This window comes from Hylobates moloch, unplaced genomic scaffold, assembly GCF_009828535.3.
Source record: "Hylobates moloch isolate HMO894 unplaced genomic scaffold, HMol_V3 SCAFFOLD_1, whole genome shotgun sequence".
Taxonomy (NCBI): domain Eukaryota; kingdom Metazoa; phylum Chordata; class Mammalia; order Primates; family Hylobatidae; genus Hylobates; species Hylobates moloch.
The window spans coordinates 193,731,203-193,750,132 of NW_026652276.1; the positions used below are offsets into that span (position 1 = coordinate 193,731,203).

The following is an 18,930-nucleotide window of genomic DNA, read 5'->3' on the forward strand; positions in this document are numbered from 1 at the left end:
GAAATGGCAGTTTGGATACATCTTAACCATTTTCCATGCATAAGATTAATATGCAATGGAAATATATACTATCAATGTTATACTTCACTTTGAAAACGACCCTAGGTATTAGATTTTTATTGCTGGGTAACAAACTACCACAAACTTAACTTTAAAACGATATCCAATTCCATAGGTCAAAAGTGCAGGCAGGCGTGGCTGGTACTCTTTTTAGACTCTAATAAAGCTGAAACCAAGGTGTCAGCTGGTCTGGGCTCTTATCTAGGGACTATGTGGGATAGAATCTACTTCAAGCCTCATTCAGGTTTTTGGCAGAATCTAGTTTTGCGTGGATGTAGGACTGAGGTCCCGGTTTCCTTGCTGGCTGTCTGCTGGGAGTCATTCTCAGCTTCTGGAGGCCACCCATATTTCTTAGATCACTGCCCCCTCCATTTTCAAAGCCAGCAGCACGTTGAATCCTTCTTATGCTTCAAATCTCCCTGACATCCTCTTTTCCCCTCCTTTTCTGCTAAATCTGAAGAAAGTTCCAGGTTTTTAAGGACTTAGGTGATTAGATTAAGTTTACCCAGATAATCTCTTTTAAGTCAACTGATTCTGCAAAATCATTTCGGCAGTACCTAGATTATCGTTTGACTGAATTAACAAGGGATAACAATTTTGGAAGTGGGGGCATCTTCAGAATCCTACCTACTTTACCATGCTTGAGGGAGATTAATAAAAAAAAAAACTTTTACTATTAGTCACTAATAGTTTTAGAAGTTTATTCAGAATTTTTACTTCTGTGGTTAGTGACATAAGAAAGACTGAGACTTAAGTGTTTTGTGTGTGTATACGTGCGCATGTTTGCTAATAAAAAACGTGGAACTTTATGTTGTTTCTTTGAAGCCATGAATATAAACGAGTATACAACTAACTCGGAAATTCAGTTGAATGAATGTCATTTTGATTGGACTGTTACAAAATGAAGAAAAATCACAATGACAGTAGACATTAATACCTGAATTATAGACTTTTTAAAAAAGAAAAGTTTATTATTTTTATTTACTTTTTTTTTTTTTGAGACCCAGTGTTACTCTGTTGCCCAGGCTAGGGTGCAGTGGCGTGATTTTGGCTCGTTGCAACCTCTGCCTTCCGGGTTCAAGTGGTTGTCATGCCTAAGCCACCTGAGTAGCCAGGACTACTGGCGTGAGCCACCACGCCCAGCTAATTTTTGTATTTTTAGTGAACATGGGGTTTCACCTTATTGGCCAGGCTGGTCTCGAACTCCTGAGCTCAGATGATCCACCTGCCTCGGCCTCCCAAAGTGCTGCGATTACTTATTTACTTCTTTGAGGATGTAAAGAAGCAAATACCAGCTTAGCAGCACTGACCTCTGCATATCTTTTTTGCTATAGTTTTGAAGTATTTGAAAAAGTTGCATTCAAAATGAACAACTTTTGCAAATAACAGATATAAAACATAAGGGAATATTAATATTTCGATTATCTCAAATAATGTTCCTGTATAAGAAAACTAAGTGATGTAAAAATATTTATTGTCCAAATGTATTTACATATTTAATTCAATTTAAATGAGTATCTCCTAAAACAATTCTTTTTGAACTAAAAAAATGAGGAAAAATCAGAAATTAAATAATATTCAAAACTATATAGTAAATAAAACTGAACAAAGGAACAGAATACAGATAGCTTCAGCGCCATATATAAACTTATCTGATAAGTTAGGTTCATTCATTCCCTAAATCACATATACACATAAACCTCAGGTAAATTGGTATTGAGTTACATATAATCTGAACGCAAAGTATTTAATACACTGAGTTTATGCTAAAGAAAAAAACGAAGTCAGCAGTAAAATGTTCTTTTAATCTTTACAGCACTACAATAAACCACAAAACAATGGTTTGAATAAAAATATAAACAAACACAATAAGAAAGTAAAAAACAAACTGAAAGCCATTAATAATCTATATTAGAAATCACAAAACAAATACATATATCTAAAGTTATAAATTGCAAAAACTATAAAATTTATATATATATACAATCATCACACACTAGTGACAAAATGAAAAAGTTTCAGAGCTGTGCTGATCTATATTATGTCTTTGCATCACAGAATAAGAATTTAGAAGAAAAGGTCCCCCCACCAGCTTCTTCAAATAAAAATGTTGTTAGTCTATTGCTGTACAAACTAAATAACTATGCAATGGCCCAAGCTGCCTGCCCAGAGAGGCTTTCCAGAGCCCATGAAGAAGCAACCTGGTTGTGCAAATGTGTGAGTCACACATACCCTGAACCTGTAAATGCACACACTGCCAGCAACCTATGACATCCCAGTGAGATGAGCTTGTCAGGGTCAGAGTAGAAGAGCAAACACTGGGCTTCCTAGAGCAGCAAGTAGGTGAGTGAAGTGTCCCCTGGGATGCACAATATGGCTGGGAAAGAGGAAGCAATGCTATGAGTATTTGGGTAATAAATGATGATGGTCTTTTTTGCTGCTCCAGGGCTGGGTTAGGAGGCAGGACCACCATTTGTTCTTATTTAAGTCAGTATAAACATCTACCCATCTGAATGGCTTACTCCTTGGATGTGGCTAACTTGTGTGGTGTGGAGTCTGAATACTATTAGTGGCAACCTTTTAAATTACTTTTAAATCAAAATGAAAATATTTAGTAAGAACTATGAAATATTCATAGTCTTTGAACTGCAATGTTGCTATAAATTTTCTCTTAAGGATAACATGATAGAAACAAAGACATGAAGAATGAACTTGATTATACAGCCATTAAAAATAAACATGAAGACCACACTAGATACAGAATGTTTACCCTGACAGTAAAAACAGAATATAAAATAATATACAGATTTTGAAAGCAGCAATGTAAAAATATATAAGAAAATAGAAGATAACAGTAATTCTGATAGTAAAATCATTACAGAATATTTTTTAACTGTCTATAATTTTTAAAATAAAAATCAAGTTGTTATTCTTAAATGCTTACTTATTTATTTGTTAAAAATCCTTTTTCCAGTTAGCAAAGATAAATTTTTGATTAGATGTTAATCATAAATTCAAACTAATGTGATTTTAATATATATCAGTGATTTACTTGTGAAAGTGTATATATTTAATGAAACATTTGGCTTTTGAGTTTTAACAAGGCTATTTGTACAGGGTGTCCACTACTATGTTCCTAAAAGTAGAGAATATATAGTATCACTTATAAGTGTGGGAAGCCAGTATCAGAACTTCTATTTATCTGTGATTTTAATTTCTGAAAGAAATGAAGCTGTATTGATATCTAATAAATGAAATGACACTTGAGACTCTGTGATGATTAATATGCATCAACCTGACTAGGCCATAGTACCCAGATATTTGATCAAATACCTGTTTAGATGTCGTTGTGAAGGCACTTAGATGAAATTAACTTTAAATAAGCAGACTTTGAGTAAAGCAGACTACTCTCTACAATGTTGGTGGGCCTCATCCAATCAGTTGAAGGCCTTAATAGAAAAAGACACGAGTTTGCTTCCAGGAGAAGAAATTCAGCCTCCAGATTCAAGCTGCAATATCAACTTTTCCATGGGTGTCCAGCCTACTAGCCTGCCCTGCAGATTTTGGACCTGCCAGCCCCCACGATTCATGTGAATCAGTTCCTTAAAATAAGTTTCTATCTCTATATATACAGTTATGAGCCACATAACAACGTTTTCAGTCAATAATGGATGGCATATATGATGGTGGTGTCATAAACATAATGGAGCTGAAAACTTCCTATTGCCTAGTGATGTTGTAGTGCAATGCATTACTCACATTTGTGGAGTTGCTGGTGTAAACAATTCTGCATTGCCAGTCTTAGAAAAGTAAAGCACATAGAATTATGCACAGTACATAATACCTGATACTGATAATAACTATTGGTTATGTATTTACTACACTTTTGTTATATTAGAGTGTATTCCTTCAGGCAGGTCCCTCAGGAGGTATTCCAGAAGTACTGTTGCCATGGGAGATGAGAGCTCCTTTGCCCGTAATGACCTGCCAGTGGGACAAAATTTGGAAGTGGAAGACAGTGATATTAATGGTCCCGACCCTGTGTAGGTCTAGACTAACAAATGTGTTTGTGTCTTAGCTTTTACCAAAAAAGTTTAAGAAGTACAAAAACCAAAATTTAAAAGCTTATAGAATAAGAATATAAAGGAAGAAATTATTTTTTTACAATGTATGTTTTCAGCTAAGTGTTACTGCAAAGGAGTCAAAAAGTTAAAAATATTAAAAGATTTATAAAGCAAAACAGTTACAGTAAGCTACGATTGATTTTATTGAAAACAAAACTTAAAAAGTAAATATAGTATAGCTTAAGTGCACAGTGTTTATAAAGTCTACAGTAGTACAGAGTAATGTTATAGGCCTTCACATTCACTCACCACTCACTCACTCTTACCCAGGGCAACTTCTAGTCCTGTAAGTTCCATTCGTGGTAAGTGCACTGTACAGGTATACCATTTTTAATCTTTTATAATATTTCTACAGTGCCTTTTCTATGTTTAGATACACGAATACCATTGTTACAACTGCCTTCAGTATTCAATACAAAACATGCTTTGCAGGTTTGTAGCCTAGGAGCAAATGACTATACCATATAGCCTACAGGTATGTATAGGCTATACCATCTAGGTTTGCGAAAGTACACTCTATGTTCACGCAACAATGATTGACTAATGACACATTTCTCAGAATGCATCCCTGTTGTTAAGTGACACATGACTATATATGTATACCCATTCTATTCTGTTCTGTTCCTCTGGAGAACCCTAATACACAACCCTACACAGACAACCTTGTTACCTGATGGTTGAGCTTTCTGTTTGTTAAGGAGGAATAACAATGGCATCCCTGCTATTCGTTCCCTTATTGCATCCTGCGACTGTATTGAGTTTCCTTGCTCTTAGTTAAGTGCATACAGTGAATTATTGACTTAATTAAACTAAGTCTCATAAAGGAGTGCTCATCAAGATTCTTTGCAAAAAAAATTAAAACTAATGCAAATGCAAGAAAAAAAGTCAACAGATTTGCCAGGTGCCGTGGCTCACGCCTGTAATCCCAGCACTTTGGGAGGCCGTGGTGGGTGGATCACGAGGTCAGGGGTCAGGAGGTCGAGACCATCCTGGCACAACCTTGCTAGCATCTGTTAGCAAGATGGGGTGAAACCCCGTCTCTACTAAAAAAAAATAAAAAAATTAGCTGGGCATGGTGGCGGGTGCTTGTAGACCCAGCTACTCGGGAGGCTGAGACAGGAGAATGGCGTGAACCTGGGAGGCGGAGCTTGCAGTGAGCCGAGATTGCGCCACTGCACTCCAGCCTGGGCGACAGAGCGAGACTCTGTCTCAAAAAAAAAAAAAAGTCAACAGATTTGATACTTCTCTTCCTAGTAAAAACACTCTTTGCAATAGTGAAGCAAAAAATGACTAAATCAGATCCTGACAAAAGTTGGAAAAAATTATAAAAAAGGCTAACGTAAATACAGATTTACATTTGCTCATGACACTGCCCTAAGTGATTATGTCTTGAGATATGGGTTTACAACACAGGTGAGTTATAATAATATTTTAAAATATTATTTGCTTCAATTATTTCATCTCTTATTTATAGCACAAATAACTTGTTGGCAACCTATATTGCAGTAGTTTTTGACAACTAAATTTTGTGGTAGGACATGTTTCTTTAACAAAGGGGAAGTATCTAGTGCTTAAGAATACATTTAATAGAAATTTCTTATGATTTAATACAGACTTATCAGTCTTCTTAAAAATGACTTAATGAGCTGAGTGTGGTGGCATGCACCTGTAGTCCCAGTTACTTGAGAGGCTGAGGTGGGAAGATTGCTTGAGCCCAGCCTGGTCAATACTGAAAGACCCCATCTCAAGACAACAGAATTTCTTGATAATAGTAGTATTCATCATGACCATTAGTGATTTTTATAGACATATAGGACTCGGCTTCTACAATAAATATGGCTGGTTTTGGAATTATTTATTGCTTTTCTCTAAAACAGTTGGTCCCTTGACTCACTGTCACATTTTGTTATTAATAAATCTGATCCTTCTTCTGTCTTCTTGAGGTTTCTAATCTGCTATGCTTGAAAAATTCTCTTCTCCTCATTAAATGTAAGTCAGCTGAAAGTGGACCTACTGTCTGATGCAAACTAGGGTAAGGAACTAAATAATACAGCCATTAGATTACCAACATCTTCTGAAGATAATAAAGTCCCCTTTAAAAAAAAACCTTTTCCTGAATAGTCTACTCCCTAACATTTTAATCCTTTGTTTTTCTCCTTGGGATCATCCATAATGTTTTCATCTGTTGTATTTATGATTCCATCCTAAATACTTTGGGTCACATCGTTGTACTAAATGGAAACAACTGAAAAGAGTCCAGGTACAGCGGCTCAGGCCTTTAATCCAAGAACTCTGGGAGGCTGAGGCAGGGTGGATCATTTGAGCTCAGGAGTTCCAGACCAGCCTGGGCAACACTGGTGAATCCCTGTCTCTACAAAAAATAAAAAATTAGGTGGGCATGGTGGCACATGCCTGTAGTTCAAGCTACTTGGGAGGCTGAGGCAGGAGAATTGTTTGAGACCAGCAGGTGGAGGTTGTGGTGAGCTAGGATCATGCCACTGCACTCCAGCCTGGGCGACAGGAGTGAGACTGTTTTTTGTTTTGAGACAGACAAAACATGGAAGAGATCTTCTAGGGGTAAAAGGAAAACAGAGGATTATTAATTTTCCCTGTTTCTAACCTCAATGTTGTCATCTCCATATTATAACGTTAGAGTTAATCATGAGACTGGCACTATTGGACATTCGTATTAAAATTAATTCTATGGTCCCTTCTCACAGAGAATTTATTCATTCACTCAATTATTGGATTGCATTATATGCAAGGCTACTGGTGCCAGGCCTTCAGACATAGAAAATAGTATAGTTCTAACATGTTTTCATGGAGCTTTACAATCTAATACAATGGTATGGAAAATTAAAATGCTCCTTGGGCCAGTCATTAAGTGAAGAATTAATGGTTTTAGAATTCTCTAACCTGGGCTGGATATGGTGGCTCATGCCTGTAATCCCAGTACTTTGGGAGGCCGAGGTGGGTGGATCACTTGAGGTCAGGAGTTTGAGACCAGCCTGGCCAACATAGTGAAACCCTGTCTCTACTAAAGATACAAAAATTAGCAGGATGTGGTGGCAGACACCTGTAATCCCAGCTACTCTGGAGGCTGAGGCAGGAGAATTGCTTGAACCCAGGAGGTGGAGGTTGTAGTGAGCTGAGATCGTGCCACTGTACTCCAGCCTGGGTGACAGGGCAAGACTCCAAAAAAAAAAAAAAAAAAAGGGCTAGAATTCTCTAACCTTTTCTTAAGTTCTCAGCCACTACGACAGCTGATGAAAATCTGGCATCACACTACTTGACTTCAAACTATACTACAGGGCTACAGTACCCAAAACAGCATGGCACTGGTTTAAAAAAATACATATATATAGGCCAATGGAAGAGAATAGAGAACCCCGAAATAAGATCACACACCTACAAGCATCTGATCTTCGACAAAGCTCAAAGAAGCAATGGAGAAAGGATTCTCTATTCAATAAATGGTGCCAGGATAACTGGTTAGCTATATTCAGAAGTTTGAAACTGGATCCCTTCCTTAAGCCATATACAAAAATAAACTCAAGATGGATCAAAGACTTACAGATAAAACTCAAAACTATAAATCCCTGAAAGACAACCTCGGCAATACCATTCAGGACACAAGCACAGGCAAAGATTTCATGATGAAGATGCTAAAAGCAGTTGCACAAAAGCAAAAATTGACAAACGATATCTAAAAGAGCTTCTGCACAGCAAAAGAAACTACCAACAGAGTGAACAGACAACCTACAGAACAGGCGAAAATTTTTGTAAGTTATGTATCTGACAAAGGTCTAGTATCCAGCATCTACAAGGGACTTGAACAAATTTACAAGAAAAAAACAACCCCATTAAAAAGTGAGCAAAGGACATGAACACTTTTCTAAAGATGACATACATACAGTCAAGAATCATATGAAGAAAAGCTCGATATCACTTATCATTAGAGAAATGCAGATGAAAACCACAATGAGATACCATCTCACGTTGGTCAGAATAGGTATTATTAAAAAGTCAAAAAATAACAGATGCTAGCAAGGTTGTGGAGAAAAAGGAATGCTTATACACTCCTGGTGGGAGCATAAACTAGTTCAACCACTGTGAAAGACAGTGTGGTGATTCCTCAATGAACGAAAGAAATCACTTTCCATCCCATTACTGGGCATATACCCAAAGAAATATAAATCATTCTATTATAAAGACACATGCATATGTATGTTCATTGCAGCACTATTCACAATAGCAAAGACATGGAATCAACCTAAATGCCTGTCAACAGTAGACTGGATAAAGAAAATGTGGTACATATACGCCATGGAATACTATGCAGCTATAAAAAATGAGATCATATCCTTTGCACGGACAATGGCCATGGTGGCCATTATCCTTAGCAAACTAACTCAGGAACAGAAAACCAGATACCACATGTTCTCACTTATAGGTGGGAGCTAAATAATGAGAAAACATGGACACAGAGGGGGACAACACACATTGAAGCCTACTGGAGGGTGGGAAAAGGGAGAGGATCAGGAAAAATAACTAATGGGTACTAGGCTTAATACCTGGGTGATGAAATAATTTGTACAACAAACCCCTATGACACAAGTTTACCTATGCAACAAACCTGCACTTGTACCCCTGAATTTAAAAGTTAAAAAAAAAATCTGGCATTTGGACATGGGTTCTCCAGTGTTTTTATGATAAAGTTTAACGATAGGATACTGTGAATTCTATTTGTATTCAACCTGAAGTTAATCCATAACAGTACAAAGATCTTTGGGGGAGTAGGCTTTTCCTCAAGAATGACTCTTAAACAAACACTGCTTAAAGGCTTACAGAGTGAGTGAGTACTTCACTCTGAAGTACTTGACCACTCTACACTCATATTTACAGCTGAAAGTTCTGTGTTTTAACCACTACCAAATTAACACAGGTAACAATATTTCTTTGGAGTCCAAAACCACTGCTTTGGAGAACTGAGGTGGGAAAATAATCCAGATGGCTAAAGTTCTTCAAAAATTTATATATTTCTTTTTCTTTTTTGAGACAGGGTCTCTCTCTGTCACCTAGGCTCGAGTGCAGTGGCACAATCACAGCTGACTGCAACCTTGACCTCTCAGGCTTAAGTGATCCTCCTGCCTCAGTCTCCCAAGTAGCTAAGACAGAGGTGCGTAGCACCATGCCCCACGAATTTTTATATTTTTTGTAGAGATGGGGTTTTGTCATGTTGTCCAGGCTGGTCTCAAACTACTGGACTCGAGTGATCCGCTTGCCTTGACCTCTAAAACTGCTGGGATTACAGGTGTGAGCCACCAGCCCTGGCCTAAAAATTTCTATATTTCAAAGATGGCTTCCACCTGTAGTTCACATTTCATCTTTGGTTAGATTTAAAATTAACGCTATACTCTTAATTTTAAAATTGGCATTCTCAGCCGGGCACAGTGGCTCATGCCTGTAATCCCAGCACTTTGGGTGACTAATATGGGAGGATCACTTGAGGCCAGGAGTTCGAGACCAACCAACCTAGGCAACACAGCGAGACCCCCCATCTCTCTCTTTTTTTTGAGACGGAGTCTCTCTCTGTCACTAGGCTGTAGTGCAGTGGTGAAATCTCAGCTCACTGCAACCTCTGCCTCCTGGGTTCAAGGGATTCTCGTGCCTCAGCCTCCCAAGTAGCTGGGATTACAGGCACACGCCACCACACCCAGCTAATTTTTGCATTTTTAGTGAAGACGGGGCTTCGCCATGTTGGCCAGGATGGTCTCAATCTCCTGAACTTGTGATCCGCCCGCCTATGCCTCCCAAAATGCTGGGATTGCAGGCGTGAGCCACCATGCCTGGTGTCCCGTCTCATTCATTATGTACATACATACATATATATATTTTCACATATATTCATATATAAATTTTCACATATATTCATATATAAATTTTCATATATATTCATATATATATTTTCATATATATTCATTCATATATATATTTATTTATATACATATATTTGCTACTTGGGAGGTTGAGGGGAAGGACTGCTTGAGCCCAGGAGTCCACTATGACGAGCTATGATTGCACCACTTCACTCCAGCCTGAGAAACACTGCGAGACCCTGTCTCTTAAAACAAAATACCTAAAAAACTCATGATATTCTCCAGAAATAAAGCAATTACCCTCTAACATTCTATATTAGATTATTCAACTATATACTAAGTACTTACATGCCAGGCATTCCACAGGTTTCAATAATACAGTGACAAAGAAGACAAAGCTATTATCCTTAAATATGCACAGCTAAAATATAATTTAGGTAATTGCTGTATAAATAAAATGCTTTATGAATTATTTTCACATGTTTTTCTATATAGAGCTGAACTGAAGAAGAATGTGAACCATACACAATATAATAAATGTATAATACTACATGAGGACTGTAATTTAAAAAACAATAAGATTTGAAATTAAATGTCTATATATTTTTCCATATACAGTTGCTCAATACCAGGAATTTGGCTATTATCCACATAGTAAGAATAAGCTTACAATGGAATATATTATAAAACTTGGAATAGGGAAACATCTCAGAATTCTGTGCAACATTACAACTAAAGAAGCCACCTCTGCCTTTGGCAGACCCACAGCTAGGTAATCTCCCCAGGCCAAGTGAAACAGGGAGAGTGAAAAAGAGCTAGGGAAGGAAGGGCGTGAGTTCTAGTGGCCACCTGCCTGTGGTTACACCGCTGTTGCCTGGTGAAACGAAAGAAGTCAGGAAGGGAGTGGGGTGCAACCCAAGAAGAGGGCTCTTTTATAGAGTTTCAGTTTCTGTTGTACCTCTTTAAATAGTAGCTGCTCCATAAACTTCATGGTAGAAGGTTTAGAAAGCCAAAAGACTCAACCTCCATTCTCCACTATAGGTCCCAAACATAGCCTCTGCCCAGGCCTGAATACTAGGTCTTAAAAGTGTTTAAAAATTTCCTTTGTTTTCCAATGAGCAGCAGACTTCATACTAATCCCTGCTTTTCTTACCTGTGTTTTTTTCTTCCTCTCAAGATGCTTTCAAACAATGTTACTGCTATACTTTCTCAAAAGAATGAGATTGTAAACAAAGTGGGGAAGACATTAAATACCAGATGAAGGAATTTAAAAATTGGGCTCTGTTTTCCCCTGCACATGCCATTGTCAATTATACTTTTTTGTAATGTCCATCATTTGATACAAATTACTGGAAAACTGAAACACAATACAGCCAAAATGTTTCAACATCTCGAAAGGACTGCACTAGCTCCCCAGCAATGGATCCTAACCCGAATGAAATGAAAATTAAAATAGTGCCAGGGATAAGAAGCTTAGTTGTCAATCTTAATACAATTGAGACAAAGATAAAATTCATTCAGCTTGCTTAAAACAGTGACTTTTCAACCTCTCGATTTCGTAATCACTGGACATGTAATTGAAAAGCTAAAAATTCAATCGTGTACTCAATTTTATGAAGATTAAAGAACATGTATAACTACTGAAAATATATTGTTACTAATTCAGTTCAAAGCATGAGGCATAATTAAGAATTTTCTATTTCTCAAGGAAATGGAATTAAAAGGCTTCTTATAATTGTCCAACTTCTGAATTTCATATTACTCTTACAAAAATTTTCAGGAATTCTTTATGATACAAAACTACCCGTACATGAAGAAGTTATGGTGTCTATAGGTACAATGCCACTTAGTATGCTGACAGTCTAAGTAAAATTATTTTCTTACTATAGTAATAGGATAGGATTTTGTATGTGTCAAAACTTTTGGATAATGTTCCTGAATGAATAAATAATAAAACATGGAATAATATTCTAAAAAGCACAAGACCTTTTCTAAACTCTGCAGAAAAGAACTATATTTAAATAAAATGCCTATCAGTTAGCTTGTTTACCAAATACAGTTAATATTTAAAAGCAAAACATGAAAAATTATGGCTTTGCTTTAGAACAGGAGTCCCCAACCTCTGGGCTGCAAACTGGTATTGGTCCGTGGCGTTAGGAACCGGGCTGCACAGCAGGAGGTGAGCGGCCAGTGAGTATCATCACCTGAGCTCTGCCTTCTGTTAGATCAGCAGCAGCATTAGATTCTCATAGGAGCATGAACCCTACTGTGAAATGCATATGCAAAGGATCTAGGTGGTGTGCTCCTTATGAGAATCTAATGCCTGATGATCTGAGGTGGAACAGTTTCATTCCAAAACCATTCTTCACCCCGTCCATGGAAAAATTGTCTTCCACGAAACTGGTCTCTGGTGCCAAAAGGGTTGGGGACTGCTGCTCGAGAACACCTTACACTTGCAAACTACTATGTCTACTATTAAGCAACCAAGAGTTTTGTTTTTCCCCGAAAATGGTGGATTAGAGGCTTTCAGCATTCCCCATCCACTTGGAAACAGCAAAAATAGTGCGTAAAGATCAATCTGTAACTTTAATTCAAGAAGGAAAATGGGAATTCACCAGACTAGTGAAGGACACCCTAGACCCTGGGGAGGAGAAGGCAAGCCAGCAATCCTCGTGAAGGTGCTTGGCTGGTTACATGAATGAAAGCCCCAGTACGTGAAAGGGGCAGTCTGTCTTTCTGTGTGTCTCACCTTTCTGCTAGTTATCTGTATAACCCAGGCAAAGGGAGAGCGCCCTGTTTCTCCCAAAACTGGGAGGTAGTGTGGGGAAAGGCTAAGAGATAGAGAGGGAAAGATACCAGGAAGCAGCAGGCATTTTCCCAGACCTAGGACTGAGGAGGACACCATTCAAATTCAGGCTCACACAAAGTCAGTCACTGTTTGGCCACGTGGCAACAGCAGCCACTGCAGACAGTTTAGTATCAGCCAGAGATTGGAGTGCTTGCTCTGGAGCAGGGAAAGGGCCCCCACAGCCAGAAACAAGCAGTGACTGTGGAGAGTGCCCCAGCAGTAGTTGCTGGAATTAGGCTCTCTCCTGTTGCAAGACCGGAGTGGAAGGGGAGTGGCTGAAGCTGGTTATTTCTCCTACGTGGTTTGACTTGCAGCCAGGGACAGCTTTGTGACCTGGAACAAGTCTGCATGGGTCACTGCTAGGTGTCCCGGGCTGCTTCCTTGGTTGGTTGCGGGAGAGTAGCCCACCAGTCCAAAGACAGGGAGGGAAGCAGTCTCCAGTCCCCTGGAGATTTAACCTTCAGTGTAGACTGCCCCAGTAGAAGGAGGAACGTGGCCTGCCAAAGCCTTCCTTGGGTCAAAGGAAACAAAAGTGAAGCACAAGCCACTGAAGGGGGCAACAGCAAACCCAAGGAATGAACTCGGAGAGGGGGGTAATCTCTCGCCCCTAGCCCCGCTCATTAGTGCACTGGGACGGATATGGCAGCAGCTCTCCATGCTGGGGACCAGAAAGTGTGGGCTGAGAGACGTGCTGTGCAGGCCTCTCCAGCAGCTCCACTCCCGCTGAAGACCAGTGGCACTGGCGGGGGAAGGGTGCTTCTTCTGCCTCTGTCGCCTCCTGCTGGCTCTTACTCGTAAGCGCCATCTACGGGACTGCAGCCTGAATTACACCACCAAACAAGAATACATCTCTACACCAAGCAACATCTGAGAAAGCCACTGTAGAAACTATCTGCAACCAAGGAACCCATAACACATGAATGCACCCAGAAATGAAGTCAAATGATCATATTCAACATACACCAGTCATATCCTCAAAGAAATAAAGCATAAAAATTAAAAAACCATCCCAATGATAGCAAATTCAAAAAAAGCAGCACCAGTTTCCTCGGATGAGAAGGACAAGCACAAGAACTTCGGCAATTATAGAAATCCAGTGTTCCATCACCTCCAAAGGATCACACGAGCTCCCTAGCAATGGATCTTAATCAGAATAAAATGACTGAAATGATATAGAATTCAGAATATTGATGGCAAGAAAACTCAACAAGATTCAAGAGAAAGTTGAAATTCAATAGAAAACAGAAAAATGATCCAGGAGTTGAAAGATAATATAACCATATTAAGAAAGAACCAACCAGAACATCTGGAATTAAAAAATTCACTACAGGAATTTCAAAATACAGTTGGAAGCCTTAACAGACTAGACAAAGCAGAAGAAAGAATTTCAGAGCTCAAAGACTGGTTCTTCAAATCAACCCTGTCAAATAAAAATAATAAGAAGAAAAGAACACCAAACAAAGCCTTGGGGAAATAAGGGATTATGTAAAGCAATCAAATCTACAACTTACTGGCATTCCTGAGAGAGAAGAAGAGAAAACAAGCAACTTGGAAAACATACGTGAGGACATAATTCATGAAAATTTCCCCCATCTTGGTAGAGAGGTTGACATACAGATGCAGAAATCCAGAGAAGTCCTGGAGATACCAGACAAAATGACCCATCTTCAAGGCACACAGTCACTAGACTATCCAAGTTCAAAGCAAAAGAAAAAATCTCAAAGGCAGCCAGATTACCTATAAAGGGAAACCCATCTGGCTAGAAATCTTACAAGCCGTAAGAGATCGGGCTTCCGCTCCCTACCTTTTTAAAACAACATTCTTAAAAGAAAAGAAATGCCAGCAAAGAATTTCATATCCCACCAAACTAAGCTTCATATATGAAGGAGAAATAAAGTATTTTTCAGACAAGCAGTCGCTAAGAGAATTCACTGCCATCACAGATAAGCCCTACAAGAGATACTTAAGGGAGTTCTAAACAAGGAAAAAGAACAATATTCACTACTATAAAAGAATACATAAACACACAGCTCACAGATCCTATAAAGCAATTACGTAATTGAGACTACAAAGCAACTAATAACACTATGAAGGAAACACAACCTCTCATATCAATATTAACTTTGAATGTAACTGACCTAAATGCTCCATTAGAAAGACATAAGTTGGAAATTGGATAAAAAAAAAACCCACCCATCTTCTGTCTTTAAGAGACCCATCTCACATGTAACACACAGTCTCAAAGGGATAGAGAAAGATCTATTGCATAAATGGAATATAAAAAAAAAAGGGGTCACTATTCTTGTATCAGATAAAACAAAATTTAAACCAGTAGTAACAAAGCACAGAGAAGGGCACTACATAATGATAAAGAGCTCAATTCCATGAGAAGATTGAACTACCCTAAATAATATAGCACCCAATGTTGGAGCATGCAGATTCATAAAATAATTACTTCTATGGTCAGGAAAAGACTCAGCCACAGGGTAATAGTGGGGGACTTCACCCCATTCACAGCTTAGATCATTGAGGCAAAAAACTAAAATTCTGGACTTAAATTTGACACTTGACCAACTGGACCTAACAGACATCTACAGACAACTTCACCCAACGACCACATAAAACACATTCTTCTGTCATTTATACACAGAACATAGTCTAAAATGGACCACATGCTCAGTTATAAAGCAAGTCTCAATAAATTTTAAAAAGGTCAAAGTCATATCAAGCATATTCTCGTATCACAGTGGAATAAAAATAGAAATCAATACCAAGAGGAACTCTCAATACCACACAATTACATGGAAACTAAATAACTTCCTCCTGAATGACTTTTGGGTAAACAATGAAATTAAGGCATAAATCAAAAAACTATTTCAAACAAATGAAAATATAAACACAACATACCAAAACCTCTACAATGCAGCAAAAGCAGCATTAAAAGTTTGTAGTGCTAAATGCCACACCAAGAAGATAGGAAGATCTCAAATTAACAATCTACTATTGTACCTAAAGAAACTGGAAAAACACAAACTGATTCCAATGCTAGCAGAAGAAAAAAATAACTAAAATTAGAGCAGAAGTAAATGAAATCAAGAACAAAAAACCATACAAATGATCAATGTTAATAGCATAAACAAGACTGATAGACCACTAGTTAAACAAACAACCAGAATATTCAAATAAGCAAAATCAGAAATGACAAGATGACATGATATCAATCCCAAAGAAATACAAGAGATCCCTAGAGACTACCATGAACACCTCTATGCTCACAAAATAGAAATTCTAGAGGAAATTCCTAAAAACACACAATGTCCAAAGATTAAAATGGGAAGAAACTGAAACCCCGAAGAGACCAATGTGTTCTGAAATTGAATCAGTAATTAATAAAACCCAGACCAGAGGAATTCATAGCCGAATTCTACCAGAAGCACAAAAAATAACTGGTATCAATCCTACTGGAACTATGCCCCAAAAAAATCGAGGAGGAGGAATTCGTTCCTAACTCATTCTATGAAACCAGTATCACCCTGATGCCAAATCTAGCAAAGACACAATGAAAAAACAACAATAAACTACAGGCCAATATTCTTGATGAACATGGATGAAAAAATCCTCAGTAAAATACTAGCAAACCAAATCCAGCAGCACATCAAAAAGTTAATTCATGATTAAGTAAGGCCTTATTCCTAGGTTGCAAGATTGATTCAACACATACAAATCAATGAAGTCATTCACCACATAAACAGAATTAAAAACCATATGATCATCTCACTAGATACAGAAAAAGCAATAGAAAAATCCAGCATTCCTTCATGATAAAAATCCTCAACAAACTAGGCATCTAAAGAATATACCTCAAAATAATAAGAGCCACCGATGACAAACCCACATCCAACATCACACTGAACTGGCAAAAGGTGGTAGCATTCTACCTAAGAATTGCAACAAGACAAGAATGTCCACTCTCATCACTCTTATTCAACATAGTTGAACATAAAATTATAATGAAGTCCTAGCCAGAGCAATCAAGAAAGAGAAATAAAAGGCATCCAAATAGGAAGAGAGGAAGTCAATTATCTCTCTTCACGGATGGTATGATTCTATTCTTCAGAAAAGTCTAGAGACTCCACCAAAAGGCTCCTAAACAGTCAGTGAAGTTTCAGGATACAAAATCAATGTATAAAAATTAGTAGTAAAAAAAAAAAAAGAAATTTAAAAAATCAGTAGCATTTCTATACTATTTATAATGGCCATATTCTACACCAGTAACACTCAAGCTAAGAACCAAATCAAAAATGCAGTCCTATTTACAGTAGCTGCACGGACACGGACACACACACACACACACACACACACACACACACACACACACAGAAATACCTAGGAATATATCCAACCAAGGAGGTGAAAGATCTCTGACAAAGAGAACTGCAAAACTCTGCTAAAAAAAAATTATAGGTGACACAAACAAATGGAAAAACATCCCATGCTCATGAACTGGATGAATCAGTATTGTTAAAATGTCCATACTGCCCAAGGCAATGTATAGATTCAGTGCTCTTCCTATCAAATCACCAGTTATTTTTCACAGAATTAAAAAAAAAACTATTCTAAAATTCACATGGAACCAAAAAAGAGCCCAAATAGCCAAAGCAATCCTAAGCCAAAGTTAAAAAGCTGGAGACATCACATTACCCAATTGCAAACTATAATACAAGGCTACAGTATTCAAAATAGCATGACACTGGTACAAACACAGATACACAGACTAATGGAACAGAATAAAGAACCCAGAAATAAAGCCACACACAAGGGGCTGATTTTCAAAAAAGTCAACAAAAATAAGCAATGGGGAAAGAAGTCCCTATTTAATAAATGGTGCTGGGGAATCTGGCTACCCACATGCAGAAGAATGAAACGGGACCCTTACCTCTCAGCATATAGAAAAATTAATGCAAGATGGGTTAAAGGCTTATGTGAAGACCACAAACTATAAAAATGATAGAATAAAATCTAGGAAATACTGTAGTGGACACTGGCCTAGGCAAAGAATATATGACTAAATCCTACAAAGCAATTGCTACAAAAACAAAAACTGACAAGTGGAACCTAATTAAACTAAAGAGCTTCTGCACAGCAAAAGAAACTATCAATAAACAGACAACCTAGAGAATGGGAGAAAATATTTGCAAACTATGGATCTGACAAAGCTGTAGTATCTAGAATCTATAAGAAACTTAAATCAACAAGCAAAAAACAAATCACCCCATTAAAAAGTGGGCTAAGGACATGAACAGATATTTAATAGAAGACATACCTGTGGCTAACAAATGTTGAAAAAAATGTTCCACATCACTAATCATCAGAAATGCAAATCAAAACCACAATGAGACACCGTCTCCTATCAGTCAGAATGGCTATTATCAAAAAGCCAAAAAACAGATATTGGCAGGGATACAGAGAAAAAGGAACACATACATTGTTGGTGGGAATGTAAATTAGTTTAGCCCACATGAAAAATGGTTTGGAGTTTCTCAGAAAACTAAAACTAGAACTACCATTTGACCCAGCAATCTCACTACTGAGTAGATATATACCCAAAGGAAAATAAACTTCTACCAAAAAGACAGCTGCACTCTTATGTTTATCACAGCACTATCTACAATAGCAAAGACACAAAATCAACCTAGGTGTCCATCAATAGTGGACTAAAGAAAATGTGATATATGTGTACCATAGAATACTATGCAGCCATAAAAAAGAACAAAATCCTCTGCAGCAACATGATGCAGCTGGAGGCATGTTCTTACTTCTAAGTGGGAGCTAAACAACTGGGGAAATAGGGACATAAAGATGAGAACAAGGCACTGGGGACTCCAAACGTAGGGGAGGGAGGTAGGAGGGTAAGGGATAAAAAAACTTCCCATTAGTACTCTATTCACTATCTGAGTGATGGTATCAACAGAAGCCCAAACCTCAGCGTCATGCAACATATCCTTGTAACAAGTAACCC

The 18,930-nt window shown here is 37.9% G+C and overlaps 1 protein-coding gene across 2 annotated transcripts in view; it reads right to left on the reverse strand.

The window, feature by feature from the left end:
* BMT2 (base methyltransferase of 25S rRNA 2 homolog) overlaps positions 1-18,930 on the reverse strand; it is a 116,391-nt gene that overhangs the window by 39,091 nt on the left and 58,370 nt on the right. The gene's annotated exons all lie outside the window — the stretch shown is intronic.